This window comes from Hyla sarda, unplaced genomic scaffold (assembly GCF_029499605.1).
Source record: "Hyla sarda isolate aHylSar1 unplaced genomic scaffold, aHylSar1.hap1 scaffold_798, whole genome shotgun sequence".
NCBI lineage: Eukaryota > Metazoa > Chordata > Amphibia > Anura > Hylidae > Hyla > Hyla sarda.
The window spans coordinates 75,163-90,739 of record NW_026610823.1 but is presented as its reverse complement, the minus strand read 5'-3'; the positions used below and the strand labels follow the sequence as shown (position 1 = coordinate 90,739).

Here is a 15,577-nt window from a genome sequence, read left to right as displayed (position 1 = left end):
CTTCCTCTTACTTTTTTTTCACGTTTTTTTACGTTTTTCTCCTTTTCGCCTCTTTTCTGGGCGTATTATTCTTCTTTTTCTTCTTTTTTTTCGTCTAATGCATACCCCATCAGTGCAGCAATGCTTATTCAATACCGCCAGCAGATGGAGACACTGGGGGATAATTTTCTAAGGATTTATACTGATTTTTCCTGTCTGAATTTGTCGCACAGAAAGTTGCAGGCCAAATATGTGTGACATTTCTGCGACTTTAGCTTCTAGAGCATTTTTACAACATTATACATAGGTGCTGAATACATAAAAAGCGACTGTTCAGCGACAGACAAGTCGCATCGGCTGAAAGTAGGCCAGAATGTCAGTCCATGTTGGAGCAGGTTTAGATACAGTCTAAAGTATAGATCTCAAAGTCTGTGCACAGAATTTAGCAAGGGCCTCGCACCTTCTGATGCATCAGGTAGGTGCACAATAGCATAGCCTAACCCTCTGTACTTTGGTCTATATTGATGCGGGACATAGACAGCCAGCTGATGACCAATCCATTAGTGCAATGGATGGCTGGAAGCATTTGTCTTTGCCTTTGCAATACCACAGAAGCAATGCATGGTCAATGTACAGCAATGACACACCTGTGTGAACAGCCAGGAGACCCCCCCCCCCCCCCATGTTATGTTACATAGTTACATAGTTAGTACGGTCGAAAAAAGACATATGTCCATCAAGTTCAACCAGGGAATTAAGGGGTAGGGGTGTGGCGCGATATTGGGGAAGGGATGAGATTTTATATTTCTTCATAAGCATTAATCTTATTTTGTCAATTAGGAACATTCAGCACCCACCCGCTATCAAGGCAGCTGCCTATCATGTCATGCCCTACCTGCACAGGTGTGCTGGCTACTCAAATGATCCAATTAAGGAGGCCATTTAGTCAGCAGCAGCAGAAGTCCTGTGCCTGGACGCTCCAACAGCGGCCAGACACAAGCAGAAGCAGAAGCAGCAGAAGCAGCAGCAGCACCACCTTTTGTTTTTTGGCTGCAGCAGCAGCAAGGCCCACAGGGCTGGCTAGCTGGCTAGCCAGCAAGCAGGTAGCAATGAAAGTAGGAATCTTTCTTTTTAACCCTGTAAGGGGGTGGTGCACTGTACCCGAAGATACTGCCATATCGGGTCAATGCATAGGGCGACGGAAGCAAGCTTCGAAATCGGCCCCCGTTCTCAAAAATCCATTTAATATATGGTCCCCAGATAGGGGACGTATCAGATATTAAACTGATAAGAACAGATACTACACTTGATCTTAGCCAAAAGGCCGAGAAGCGATAACCGTGAAAGGGGCGGGCCCAACAAGGTGCCCTTTATGGGCACTATCACTGCTTGCTGTCAGGGAGGCTGCCAGACAATTTTCCATGCACACTCTGGGCTGGGGGGCAGTCAACCACCAGTACACACAGCAGAACCTAAACCCATACCATTATTGCTAAGCAGCAAGACAGGGGCCCATTGCACTCCCACGGGGCCTTTTTAAATGCAATCCATAACCCGGATTTGCCAGGAACCCTTCTTACTCCTCCTACTTGCATGTGACACTGGGCTTAGGATCTGCATAGGAAACACACGCACAAGCACACACCTACCTTTGTTGCCTGCAGATGCCTCCTTGGCTGTCCCCAAACGGTATCAAACCAACACCCACGGGAAGCTGTAAGCATAGAGGACATGCCTGCACCCCATTGGACTTACCTGTGTGGGTTAAATCCGGTGATGGTTCTGCTCAGGCAGAGCAGTGCTGATGCTCCTCATAAAGCTGTCGCTGCTGTGAAGGTTCTAGGTGACATCACAAATCCCTATGGTTACATACACAACAAAGCTGGGTTGTTGTTGTTTACACTCTGCAAGGCCTGTGGAAGTGAGTGACATCATAGCACTGTAGTTCTGAGGGTTCTAGATGGATGCAACAATCTCCTGTTGCTTCTATGAAGGCCATAATAGACGACATCACCAAACAGCTCCATAGTCACATACACAGCAAAGGAGAGATGTTGTTTACACCTAGTGATGTCAGTGGTATTGAGTGACATCACAGCACAGTGCTAAGGCTCCTGGGCCTGGACACAGCAGCGGCTGCAATATCTCAACGGAGAATACGTTTATATATATGTGTGTGTGTGCGCGTATATATATATATATATATATATATATATATATATATATATATTTCTCCGCCGAAATCACTTTTAAACCCATTTCCACCTTTTTTTCCCTTCTCTTCCTCTTACTTTTTTTTCACGTTTTTTTACGTTTTTCTCCTTTTCGCCTCTTTTCTGGGCGTATTATTCTTCTTTTTCTTCTTTTTTTTCGTCTAATGCATACCCCATCAGTGCAGCAATGCTTATTCAATACCGCCAGCAGATGGAGACACTGGGGGATAATTTTCTAAGGATTTATACTGATTTTTCCTGTCTGAATTTGTCGCACAGAAAGTTGCAGGCCAAATATGTGTGACATTTCTGCGACTTTAGCTTCTAGAGCATTTTTACAACATTATACATAGGTGCTGAATACATAAAAAGCGACTGTTCAGCGACAGACAAGTCGCATCGGCTGAAAGTAGGCCAGAATGTCAGTCCATGTTGGAGCAGGTTTAGATACAGTCTAAAGTATAGATCTCAAAGTCTGTGCACAGAATTTAGCAAGGGCCTCGCACCTTCTGATGCATCAGGTAGGTGCACAATAGCATAGCCTAACCCTCTGTACTTTGGTCTATATTGATGCGGGACATAGACAGCCAGCTGATGACCAATCCATTAGTGCAATGGATGGCTGGAAGCATTTGTCTTTGCCTTTGCAATACCACAGAAGCAATGCATGGTCAATGTACAGCAATGACACACCTGTGTGAACAGCCAGGAGACACCCCCCCCCCCCCCCCCATGTTATGTTACATAGTTACATAGTTAGTACGGTCGAAAAAAGACATATGTCCATCAAGTTCAACCAGGGAATTAAGGGGTAGGGGTGTGGCGCGATATTGGGGAAGGGATGAGATTTTATATTTCTTCATAAGCATTAATCTTATTTTGTCAATTAGGAACATTCAGCACCCACCCGCTATCAAGGCAGCTGCCTATCATGTCATGCCCTACCTGCACAGGTGTGCTGGCTACTCAAATGATCCAATTAAGGAGGCCATTTAGTCAGCAGCAGCAGAAGTCCTGTGCCTGGACGCTCCAACAGCGGCCAGACACAAGCAGAAGCAGAAGCAGCAGAAGCAGCAGCAGCACCACCTTTTGTTTTTTGGCTGCAGCAGCAGCAAGGCCCACAGGGCTGGCTAGCTGGCTAGCCAGCAAGCAGGTAGCAATGAAAGTAGGAATCTTTCTTTTTAACCCTGTAAGGGGGTGGTGCACTGTACCCGAAGATACTGCCATATCGGGTCAATGCATAGGGCGACGGAAGCAAGCTTCGAAATCGGCCCCCGTTCTCAAAAATCCATTTAATATATGGTCCCCAGATAGGGGACGTATCAGATATTAAACTGATAAGAACAGATTTTTTTTTTTTTTTTTTTTTTTTTTTTTTTTTCCTCAGTTACAGACTATTGTTTGGACGATCATCAGGTCACCTACCAAGACTCGTCACTTAAAACAATATCTGAAAAAACATCATACGGAAAAAACTAACTAAGGGAACCGAGTGCCAAGAAAAAGTGACCAAACAACAAAACAAAAAAAACATGTCAAAAACAATCACAGAAATTGGTCAAAAACTTACAGCTTTCTCCTTTACGTACTTCTTATAAATTCTTCCATCGTGTATGCATCCAGATTTTCTCCGCTTCTTCTTCACCAATTCTCTTTTTGTCCAGTAGAAAGATAGTAAAAATATTCCCTAAAAACAATCTTTTCAATTCCCTCGGAGAAATAACAACATTTTTAAAAACAAGCAAATTGCGTGAGTCCCATAAAACCTCTTTAAAAACAGAAAAAAGAATCCAATTAGTACGTGTATCTTCCTTTTTACTAAGATCTTGACCAATAAAAACTTTCTCAAAAGAAAAACTATTATATCCAGTGAGTTGGATTAAAAACCTCTTTAAAAACATAAAAAATTCTTTTGCATAAAAACAGTCCCAATAAAGGTGCACTAAGTCTTCTCTACCTCCACAACCCTCTCTTGGGCATCTGTCACTTATTCTCAAACCTCTTCCATTTAAAAAAGATCGGGTTGGGAGGCAGCCATGAAAGGACATCCAACTAACGTCTTTTTGTCTGTTTGATAGTCCAATAACTTTAAAAAACTTCCAAATCTTCACAGACTGAGCATTAGTGCAGAATGGTACTTCATATAATCTCTCATTTTTCCTTATTTCCTGTTCTATTTTGTTTTTATCAGGTTCACCTAAAGAGCTCAAACCAAATTGATCATTGAAAGACCTGAGGAGCACATAGAAGGTAGGTATCACATGTGCTATGGGTCTCCTCAAATCCCTCTCACACCAGCCCCATTTGGAAAACAACCATCCTGCAAGGTATTTACTCATGTCTGCCGCCCTAATATTGCACTGTATCAATTTAAAAATTAAAAGAAAATAGTGCACCTTTAAAAACAGATCAATATTTGGAAAGTTATATCCGCCCAAATTCATACTCTTCATCACTTCTTCTCTTTTCATTTTCTCCATCTTAGACCCCCAGAAGAACACAAAAAGCTTCCTTGTAACTCTCCTAGTCCATAACTTCCCTGGAGGAAGCACCATAGCCGTATACAAGAGAAGCGGTAGGATTACAGACTTAATGATAAGAACTTTCCCTTTAAGTGACAAGTTCCTTAACCTCCAGAAGGATAGCTTCTTCTCAATTTTACTGTCCAAAGTCTCATAACTTTTCTTTCCTTTGAGGTCTTTGTCAAATATTACTCCTAGCACTTCAATGTCTTCTTTTTCCTTAACACCATCCACTACTATATTCTCTTGGTTCCCAAAACTGCATAATTGGCACTTCCCCCAGTTCACATTCATCCCAGCCACACAACAAAAAATCCTCACATGCAAATTTACTCTGTTGAGATCTGCTTGGGATGTACAAGTAAAAACCACATCGTCCATATAACTTAAAACCTTTAACTTACTACCATCACTACCTGGAATAAAAACACCACTCACACATTTATCTTTCTGCACATTCTTCAACAGGCCCTCTATAACGCATATAAACAGAATTGGGGAGAGTGGGCATCCCTGTCTGACTCCAGACAAGACATTAAAAGCAGGCCCCACATGCCCATTTACTAAAATCTGACTTGTCACCCCATGATAAAAACTCATAATAACAGATAATAACTTTTCTGGAATACCTAAGTGTTTTAAAGCAATGAACATAAAATCATGTGCAACCTTATCATAAGCCTTTTCGAAATCTATGGACTCAACAAACAGTGCATTCTTGTTAAAGTTACTGTAATAAATAGAGTCTCTTAAAAGCAATAAATTATCTGTTATTTTTCTTTTCGGTACTGCACAAACTTGGTATTCTCCCACAAGGTGGTCCACTACATCACTCAGTCTATTAGCCACAATCTTAGCAATTATCTTGTAGTCACAATTTAATAAAGTTATAGGTCTCCAATTTTTAAGATCTCTGCCATCACCTTTTTTATGAATTAATGTTATGACCCCTTTCTTCATAGATTCAGCTAAAACACCTGAGTTAAAAACATATTGCACCACCCGTGTAAACTCTTTATTTAAAATATTCCAGAACGCGGAATAAAACTCAGCGGGGAGACCATCACAGCCTGGTGTCTTCCCTTTGGCCATCTTATCCAGGGCCTGCTTGATCTCCCCTTCACTAACATCATCAATCAAAAAATCTACTTTTTCAACAGGAACATTATTCTCCAAAATATTACAATAATCATTCATCTCCGTCTCACTGGCTCTGCTCTTATTACTAAAGAGTGTCTCATAAAATCTGCCAATCTCCTTCACCATCTCCTCTCCAAAAACTTCCCCCGTAGGGGTAAAAACAGATTTAAAAACACCTTTAGCATTAAAACATTTTTTAAAGAAATACCGTGTACACTGCTCATTTTCTTCTAGGTGCTGCACTTTAGACTTATATACAATATTCCTTCCCTTTTCCAACAACCTTTTTTTCATCTCCCCCTTCACCTTAACAATCTCATCCTCCACCTCCACACCAACACGTTTAAACTTATAGAGAGTCTCTAACCGGGATACAAGCCTTTCATCACTCCTCCTCTTCTCTTGTGCTCTCTTTATGCAAAACATCTTAAAGAAATTAGAAAACTCTCCTTTAGCCCATTCCCACCACACTAAGACATTACTAAAATCAGGTTGTTTAGAAACACAGGATAAAAACACATGATTAAAACCAGCCATTACTTCCTCATCTTCCAATAGACTTACATTTAATTTCCAGAGCCCCCTCCCAAAATTAAGGGACTCTGTGACACTTATCTCAGCCGACACCATCTTGTGGTCTGAGAAAGTTGACATCATTTGATTGCACCGGACCACCTTAATCCCATCAGAGACCAGGATGTAATCGATCCGGGATTTACAGCGGCCACTATCTGATATGTACGTATATCTTTCATCAGTGCTAACCATCAGTCCAACATCAGTAAAATGCAAGTCTTGAATAATTTGATTTAAAACATTGGAAGTAATATCAGTTCTAACCTCAGCAGAGCTCTCACGATCATTGACGGATCTAATGCAGTTAAAATCGCCAACAATAATAGTATCTTCACGACCAGGGATAAAAAACTTAAGGGACTCTAAAAAAGACAAACGTGCTTGTTTTTCTGCTGGAGCATACACATTAAAAATTCTCATCCTCTGGCCCAAAACCTCAAAAATTAAAACCATACAACGACCAGGTACTAAAGTTTGGCAATTTAAAACTTTAATGTCCCTGTTTCGCAATAAAATCCCAACACCTTCATTTTTGTTTTCTGCACATGTGGACCAGAAGGACTGCCCACACTTCCACTCATTTGCATAAGGTGCTGACTTTATTGCACACTCCTGTAAACATATCACATCACTTCTAACATTCTCAAGAATATCAAAAATTGCAGCTCTCCTAATTTCAGACTCAATACTTCTTACATTAATAGTTGTTACAACCAAAGTCATAATAACTAGGAAAAGAAAACCAAATGCTTTAAAATCCATCTTAACTTAGAAATTAACATTTTGGCCTTCAACTTTCCTATGTAAACTTGCAAAACAATCAGGCGACCCTATGTTAGAGTCCCTGTCTATTTCATTATCACTACCAAGAACAAGGGCTTCCTGATCCTCAGACCAGCTCCCTGTCTTACACCTTTTATTCACAACCTGCACATCCTCATCTTCCTCCTCCTCTTCTTCCTTACTGCGAGAAACTCTCTGACCAGGTGTTAGAGATCTCTGAGATGACCCAACAACTTCCATTCCCTCCTCCTCCCCCACAATTGGGTTTGGACATTCAATATCATCCATAGCCTCTTCACTAGAAAGAACATCACCATACACTGTCTCAATTTTCTCCACCACTTTCACTTTTTTTGCTTTTTTCTTTTTCACCAAGGTAAATTCACCTCCCACACCTGTCTCCTCACCAGTCACAGCAGTGGAAACACCCTCCTCCCCTGACCTCTCCTGAGTGCTAATGTGCTCCACTATCACAGAACTTTCCTCAGCCACCTGTGCCACATTAACACTCACACTCACACTCTCACCAACTCCAGGAACAAACCTCCCTCCCCCTTTTTCTCTTTGTTCTCCTCTATTCCCAGCTGCATCAGCATAACTTCTCTTCTTTTTATACCACATATCACAGCCTCTTGCCAAATGTTCCTCACTTCCACAGATATCACATGTCTTCTTCTCTGTACAGATACTTGCTTCATGACCAGTTTTCCCACAATTTCTGCAACATTCTCCTTTCTCAGGGCAATAATCCTGCACATGGCCATAGGCATGGCACTTTCTACAATATTGCAACTGGCCTTCATAAAAGCAGAAACCTCTCTCTCCTCCGATAGAAAACACTTGTGGTATGCTCTTCCTTCCATCTTGCATTCCTTCATCTTTTTTAAATTTTACAATAAACTTTCTCTTACAATTAAAGTACCCAAACTTGTTCTTAAGTCTTCCTATAAATTTCACTTCCTCGCAATACCGGAACAAAAAGTTTGTAACCATTTCATCAGAAACCTTAGGATTATACATGTGGACAATTACTACCTTTGTTGTATTCATAAATAACGGTTCCACTTTAATCTTCTTCATTATAGCAGGCTCACTTTTTCCTCTTCATTTCTTCAAGATCCATATAGACTCTCTGGCAAATCTCAGAACCACAAAAAGTAATATCATAAATTCCTTGCCTAGGAAAATCCTGTATAGCCAATACATTCCATACCTGTAGGTAATCAAGCTTGCGAAGAATCTCCACAACGATTTGGTCAAGTCCGATCGTCCCCCGGTGCTCGCCAGGAACGTAGATCCGCACCGTGTCCTCAAGTCCACGCGCCTTCTCGCTCATTTTTGCAGGTAAAACCCACGATCGCAGCTCAGCAACAATCCAGGGCCCCCCGTAAAGAGGGCCCCGATCACCACTCCTTTCAACCCAAACCACGCACAGAAATCCACACGTGATCTTAGCCAAAAGGCCGAGAAGCGATAACCGTGAAAGGGGTGGGCCCAACAAGGTCCCCTTCATGGGCACTATCACTGCTTGCTGTCAGGGAGGCTGCCAGACAATTTTCCATGCACACTCTGGGCTGGGGGGCAGTCAACCACCAGTACACACAGCAGAACCTAAACCCATACCATTATTGCTAAGCAGCAAGACAGGGGCCCATTGCACTCCCACGGGGCCTTTTTAAATGCAATCCATAACCCGGATTTGCCAGGAACCCTTCTTACTCCTCCTACTTGCATGTGACACTGGGCTTAGGATCTGCATAGGAAACACACACACAAGCACACACCTACCTTTGTTGCCTGCAGATGCCTCCTTGGCTGTCCCCAAACGGTATCAAACCAACACCCACGGGAAGCTGTAAGCATAGAGGACATGCCTGCACCCCATTGGACTTACCTGTGTGGGTTAAATCCGGGTTATTTGACAACCTATGGCGGTGATGGTTCTGCTCAGGCAGAGCAGTGCTGATGCTCCTCATAAAGCTGTCGCTGCTGTGAAGGTTCTAGGTGACATCACAAATCCCTTTGGTTACATACACAACAAAGCTGGGTTGTTGTTGTTTACACTCTGCAAGGCCTGTGGAAGTGAGTGACATCATAGCACTGTAGTTCTGAGGGTTCAAGATGGATGCAACAATCTCCTGTTGCTTCTATGAAGGCCGTAATAGACGACATCACCAAACAGCTCCATAGTCACATACACAGCAAAGGAGAGATGTTGTTTACACCTAGTGATGTCAGTGGTATTGAGTGACATCACAGCACAGTGCTAAGGCTCCTGGGCCTGGACACAGCAGCGGCTGCAATATCTCAACGGAGAATACGTTTATATCTATGTGTGTGTGTGCGCATATATATATATATATATATATATATATATATATATATATATATATATTTCTCCGCCGAAATCACTTTTAAACCCATTTCCACCTTTTTTTCCCTTCTCTTCCTCTTACTTTTTTTTCACGTTTTTTTACGTTTTTCTCCTTTTCGCCTCTTTTCTGGGCGTATTATTCTTCTTTTTCTTCTTTTTTTTCGTCTAATGCATACCCCATCAGTGCAGCAATGCTTATTCAATACCGCCAGCAGATGGAGACACTGGGGGATAATTTTCTAAGGATTTATACTGATTTTTCCTGTCTGAATTTGTCGCACAGAAAGTTGCAGGCCAAATATGTGTGACATTTCTGCGACTTTAGCTTCTAGAGCATTTTTACAACATTATACATAGGTGCTGAATACATAAAAAGCGACTGTTCAGCGACAGACAAGTCGCATCGGCTGAAAGTAGGCCAGAATGTCAGTCCATGTTGGAGCAGGTTTAGATACAGTCTAAAGCATAGATCTCAAAGTCTGTGCACAGAATTTAGCAAGGGCCTCGCACCTTCTGATGCATCAGGTAGGTGCACAATAGCATAGCCTAACCCTCTGTACTTTGGTCTATATTGATGCGGGACATAGACAGCCAGCTGATGACCAATCCATTAGTGCAATGGATGGCTGGAAGCATTTGTCTTTGCCTTTGCAATACCACAGAAGCAATGCATGGTCAATGTACAGCAATGACACACCTGTGTGAACAGCCAGGAGACCCCCCCCCCCCCCCCCCCCATGTTATGTTACATAGTTACATAGTTAGTACGGTCGAAAAAAGACATATGTCCATCACGTTCAACCAGGGAATTAAGGGGTAGGGGTGTGGCGCGATATTGGGGAAGGGATGAGATTTTATATTTCTTCATAAGCATTAATCTTATTTTGTCAATTAGGAACATTCAGCACCCACCCGCTATCAAGGCAGCTGCCTATCATGTCATGCCCTACCTGCACAGGTGTGCTGGCTACTCAAATGATCCAATTAAGGAGGCCATTTAGTCAGCAGCAGCAGAAGTCCTGTGCCTGGACGCTCCAACAGGGGCCAGACACAAGCAGAAGCAGAAGCAGCAGAAGCAGCACCACCTTTTGTTTTTTGGCTGCAGCAGCAGCAAGGCCCACAGGGCTGGCTAGCTGGCTAGCCAGCAAGCAGGTAGCAATGAAAGTAGGAATCTTTCTTTTTAACCCTGTAAGGGGGTGGTGCACTGTACCCGAAGATACTGCCATATCGGGTCAATGCATAGGGCGACGGAAGCAAGCTTCGAAATCGGCCCCCGTTCTCAAAAATCCATTTAATATATGGTCCCCAGATAGGGGACGTATCAGATATTAAACTGATAAGAACAGATACTACACTTGATCTTAGCCAAAAGGCCGAGAAGCGATAACCGTGAAAGGGGCGGGCCCAACAAGGTCCCCTTCATGGGCACTATCACTGCTTGCTGTCAGGGAGGCTGCCAGACAATTTTCCATGCACACTCTGGGCTGGGGGGCAGTCAACCACCAGTACACACAGCAGAACCTAAACCCATACCATTATTGCTAAGCAGCAAGACAGGGGCCCATTGCACTCCCACGGGGCCTTTTTAAATGCAATCCATAACCCGGATTTGCCAGGAACCCTTCTTACTCCTCCTACTTGCATGTGACACTGGGCTTAGGATCTGCATAGGAAACACACACACAAGCACACACCTACCTTTGTTGCCTGCAGATGCCTCCTTGGCTGTCCCCAAACGGTATCAAACCAACACCCACGGGAAGCTGTAAGCATAGAGGACATGCCTGCACCCCATTGGACTTACCTGTGTGGGTTAAATCCGGGTTATTTGACAACCTATGGCGGTGATGGTTCTGCTCAGGCAGAGCAGTGCTGATGCTCCTCATAAAGCTGTCGCTGCTGTGAAGGTTCTAGGTGACATCACAAATCCCTTTGGTTACATACACAACAAAGCTGGGTTGTTGTTGTTTACACTCTGCAAGGCCTGTGGAAGTGAGTGACATCATAGCACTGTAGTTCTGAGGGTTCAAGATGGATGCAACAATCTCCTGTTGCTTCTATGAAGGCCGTAATAGACGACATCACCAAACAGCTCCATAGTCACATACACAGCAAAGGAGAGATGTTGTTTACACCTAGTGATGTCAGTGGTATTGAGTGACATCACAGCACAGTGCTAAGGCTCCTGGGCCTGGACACAGCAGCGGCTGCAATATCTCAACGGAGAATACGTTTATATCTATGTGTGTGTGTGCGCATATATATATATATATATATATATATATATATTTCTCCGCCGAAATCACTTTTAAACCCATTTCCACCTTTTTTTCCCTTCTCTTCCTCTTACTTTTTTTTCACGTTTTTTTACGTTTTTCTCCTTTTCGCCTCTTTTCTGGGCGTATTATTCTTCTTTTTCTTCTTTTTTTTCGTCTAATGCATACCCCATCAGTGCAGCAATGCTTATTCAATACCGCCAGCAGATGGAGACACTGGGGGATAATTTTCTAAGGATTTATACTGATTTTTCCTGTCTGAATTTGTCGCACAGAAAGTTGCAGGCCAAATATGTGTGACATTTCTGCGACTTTAGCTTCTAGAGCATTTTTACAACATTATACATAGGTGCTGAATACATAAAAAGCGACTGTTCAGCGACAGACAAGTCGCATCGGCTGAAAGTAGGCCAGAATGTCAGTCCATGTTGGAGCAGGTTTAGATACAGTCTAAAGCATAGATCTCAAAGTCTGTGCACAGAATTTAGCAAGGGCCTCGCACCTTCTGATGCATCAGGTAGGTGCACAATAGCATAGCCTAACCCTCTGTACTTTGGTCTATATTGATGCGGGACATAGACAGCCAGCTGATGACCAATCCATTAGTGCAATGGATGGCTGGAAGCATTTGTCTTTGCCTTTGCAATACCACAGAAGCAATGCATGGTCAATGTACAGCAATGACACACCTGTGTGAACAGCCAGGAGACCCCCCCCCCCCCCCCCCCATGTTATGTTACATAGTTACATAGTTAGTACGGTCGAAAAAAGACATATGTCCATCAAGTTCAACCAGGGAATTAAGGGGTAGGGGTGTGGCGCGATATTGGGGAAGGGATGAGATTTTATATTTCTTCATAAGCATTAATCTTATTTTGTCAATTAGGAACATTCAGCACCCACCCGCTATCAAGGCAGCTGCCTATCATGTCATGCCCTACCTGCACAGGTGTGCTGGCTACTCAAATGATCCAATTAAGGAGGCCATTTAGTCAGCAGCAGCAGAAGTCCTGTGCCTGGACGCTCCAACAGGGGCCAGACACAAGCAGAAGCAGAAGCAGCAGAAGCAGCAGCAGCACCACCTTTTGTTTTTTGGCTGCAGCAGCAGCAAGGCCCACAGGGCTGGCTAGCTGGCTAGCCAGCAAGCAGGTAGCAATGAAAGTAGGAATCTTTCTTTTTAACCCTGTAAGGGGGTGGTGCACTGTACCCGAAGATACTGCCATATCGGGTCAATGCATAGGGCGACGGAAGCAAGCTTCGAAATCGGCCCCCGTTCTCAAAAATCCATTTAATATATGGTCCCCAGATAGGGGACGTATCAGATATTAAACTGATAAGAACAGATACTACACTTGATCTTAGCCAAAAGGCCGAGAAGCGATAACCGTGAAAGGGGCGGGCCCAACAAGGTCCCCTTCATGGGCACTATCACTGCTTGCTGTCAGGGAGGCTGCCAGACAATTTTCCATGCACACTCTGGGCTGGGGGGCAGTCAACCACCAGTACACACAGCAGAACCTAAACCCATACCATTATTGCTAAGCAGCAAGACAGGGGCCCATTGCACTCCCACGGGGCCTTTTTAAATGCAATCCATAACCCGGATTTGCCAGGAACCCTTCTTACTCCTCCTACTTGCATGTGACACTGGGCTTAGGATCTGCATAGGAAACACACACACAAGCACACACCTACCTTTGTTGCCTGCAGATGCCTCCTTGGCTGTCCCCAAACGGTATCAAACCAACACCCACGGGAAGCTGTAAGCATAGAGGACATGCCTGCACCCCATTGGACTTACCTGTGTGGGTTAAATCCGGGTTATTTGACAACCTATGGCGGTGATGGTTCTGCTCAGGCAGAGCAGTGCTGATGCTCCTCATAAAGCTGTCGCTGCTGTGAAGGTTCTAGGTGACATCACAAATCCCTTTGGTTACATACACAACAAAGCTGGGTTGTTGTTGTTTACACTCTGCAAGGCCTGTGGAAGTGAGTGACATCATAGCACTGTAGTTCTGAGGGTTCAAGATGGATGCAACAATCTCCTGTTGCTTCTATGAAGGCCGTAATAGACGACATCACCAAACAGCTCCATAGTCACATACACAGCAAAGGAGAGATGTTGTTTACACCTAGTGATGTCAGTGGTATTGAGTGACATCACAGCACAGTGCTAAGGCTCCTGGGCCTGGACACAGCAGCGGCTGCAATATCTCAACGGAGAATACGTTTATATCTATGTGTGTGTGTGCGCATATATATATATATATATATATATATATATATATATATATATATATTTCTCCGCCGAAATCACTTTTAAACCCATTTCCACCTTTTTTTCCCTTCTCTTCCTCTTACTTTTTTTTCACGTTTTTTTACGTTTTTCTCCTTTTCGCCTCTTTTCTGGGCGTATTATTCTTCTTTTTCTTCTTTTTTTTCGTCTAATATGCATACCCCATCAGTGCAGCAATGCTTATTCAATACCGCCAGCAGATGGAGACACTGGGGGATAATTTTCTAAGGATTTATACTGATTTTTCCTGTCTGAATTTGTCGCACAGAAAGTTGCAGGCCAAATATGTGTGACATTTCTGCGACTTTAGCTTCTAGAGCATTTTTACAACATTATACATAGGTGCTGAATACATAAAAAGCGACTGTTCAGCGACAGACAAGTCGCATCGGCTGAAAGTAGGCCAGAATGTCAGTCCATGTTGGAGCAGGTTTAGATACAGTCTAAAGCATAGATCTCAAAGTCTGTGCACAGAATTTAGCAAGGGCCTCGCACCTTCTGATGCATCAGGTAGGTGCACAATAGCATAGCCTAACCCTCTGTACTTTGGTCTATATTGATGCGGGACATAGACAGCCAGCTGATGACCAATCCATTAGTGCAATGGATGGCTGGAAGCATTTGTCTTTGCCTTTGCAATACCACAGAAGCAATGCATGGTCAATGTACAGCAATGACACACCTGTGTGAACAGCCAGGAGACCCCCCCCCCCCCCCATGTTATGTTACATAGTTACATAGTTAGTACGGTCGAAAAAAGACATATGTCCATCACGTTCAACCAGGGAATTAAGGGGTAGGGGTGTGGCGCGATATTGGGGAAGGGATGAGATTTTATATTTCTTCATAAGCATTAATCTTATTTTGTCAATTAGGAACATTCAGCACCCACCCGCTATCAAGGCAGCTGCCTATCATGTCATGCCCTACCTGCACAGGTGTGCTGGCTACTCAAATGATCCAATTAAGGAGGCCATTTAGTCAGCAGCAGCAGAAGTCCTGTGCCTGGACGCTCCAACAGGGGCCAGACACAAGCAGAAGCAGAAGCAGCAGAAGCAGCAGCAGCACCACCTTTTGTTTTTTGGCTGCAGCAGCAGCAAGGCCCACAGGGCTGGCTAGCTGGCTAGCCAGCAAGCAGGTAGCAATGAAAGTAGGAATCTTTCTTTTTAACCCTGTAAGGGGGTGGTGCACTGTACCCGAAGATACTGCCATATCGGGTCAATGCATAGGGCGACGGAAGCAAGCTTCGAAATCGGCCCCCGTTCTCAAAAATCCATTTAATATATGGTCCCCAGATAGGGGACGTATCAGATATTAAACTGATAAGAACAGATACTACACTTGATCTTAGCCAAAAGGCCGAGAAGCGATAACCGTGAAAGGGGCGGGCCCAACAAGGTCCCCTTCATGGGCACTAT

At 43.7% G+C, this 15,577-nt stretch overlaps 4 non-coding genes and 1 pseudogene across 4 annotated transcripts; all 5 read right to left on the bottom strand.

Annotated features, from left to right (window-relative positions):
- Positions 1 to 1,124: 1,124 nt before the first annotated feature.
- On the bottom strand, positions 1,125 to 1,315 carry LOC130346618 (U2 spliceosomal RNA). Its single transcript, XR_008884788.1, has one exon. It is a non-coding gene; the product is annotated as a U2 spliceosomal RNA (small nuclear RNA).
- Positions 1,316 to 3,387: 2,072 nt separating this feature from the next.
- Positions 3,388 to 3,590, bottom strand: LOC130346583 (U2 spliceosomal RNA; annotated as a pseudogene).
- Positions 3,591 to 10,781: 7,191 nt separating this feature from the next.
- Positions 10,782 to 10,972, bottom strand: LOC130346617 (U2 spliceosomal RNA). Its single transcript, XR_008884787.1, has one exon. It is a non-coding gene; the product is annotated as a U2 spliceosomal RNA (small nuclear RNA).
- A 2,082-nt stretch (positions 10,973 to 13,054) lies between these two features.
- LOC130346616 (U2 spliceosomal RNA) lies at positions 13,055 to 13,245 on the bottom strand. The gene has a single exon (XR_008884786.1). It is a non-coding gene; the product is annotated as a U2 spliceosomal RNA (small nuclear RNA).
- Positions 13,246 to 15,339: 2,094 nt separating this feature from the next.
- Positions 15,340 to 15,530, bottom strand: LOC130346615 (U2 spliceosomal RNA). Its single transcript, XR_008884785.1, has one exon. It is a non-coding gene; the product is annotated as a U2 spliceosomal RNA (small nuclear RNA).
- Between the last annotated feature and the right edge of the window lie 47 nt (positions 15,531 to 15,577).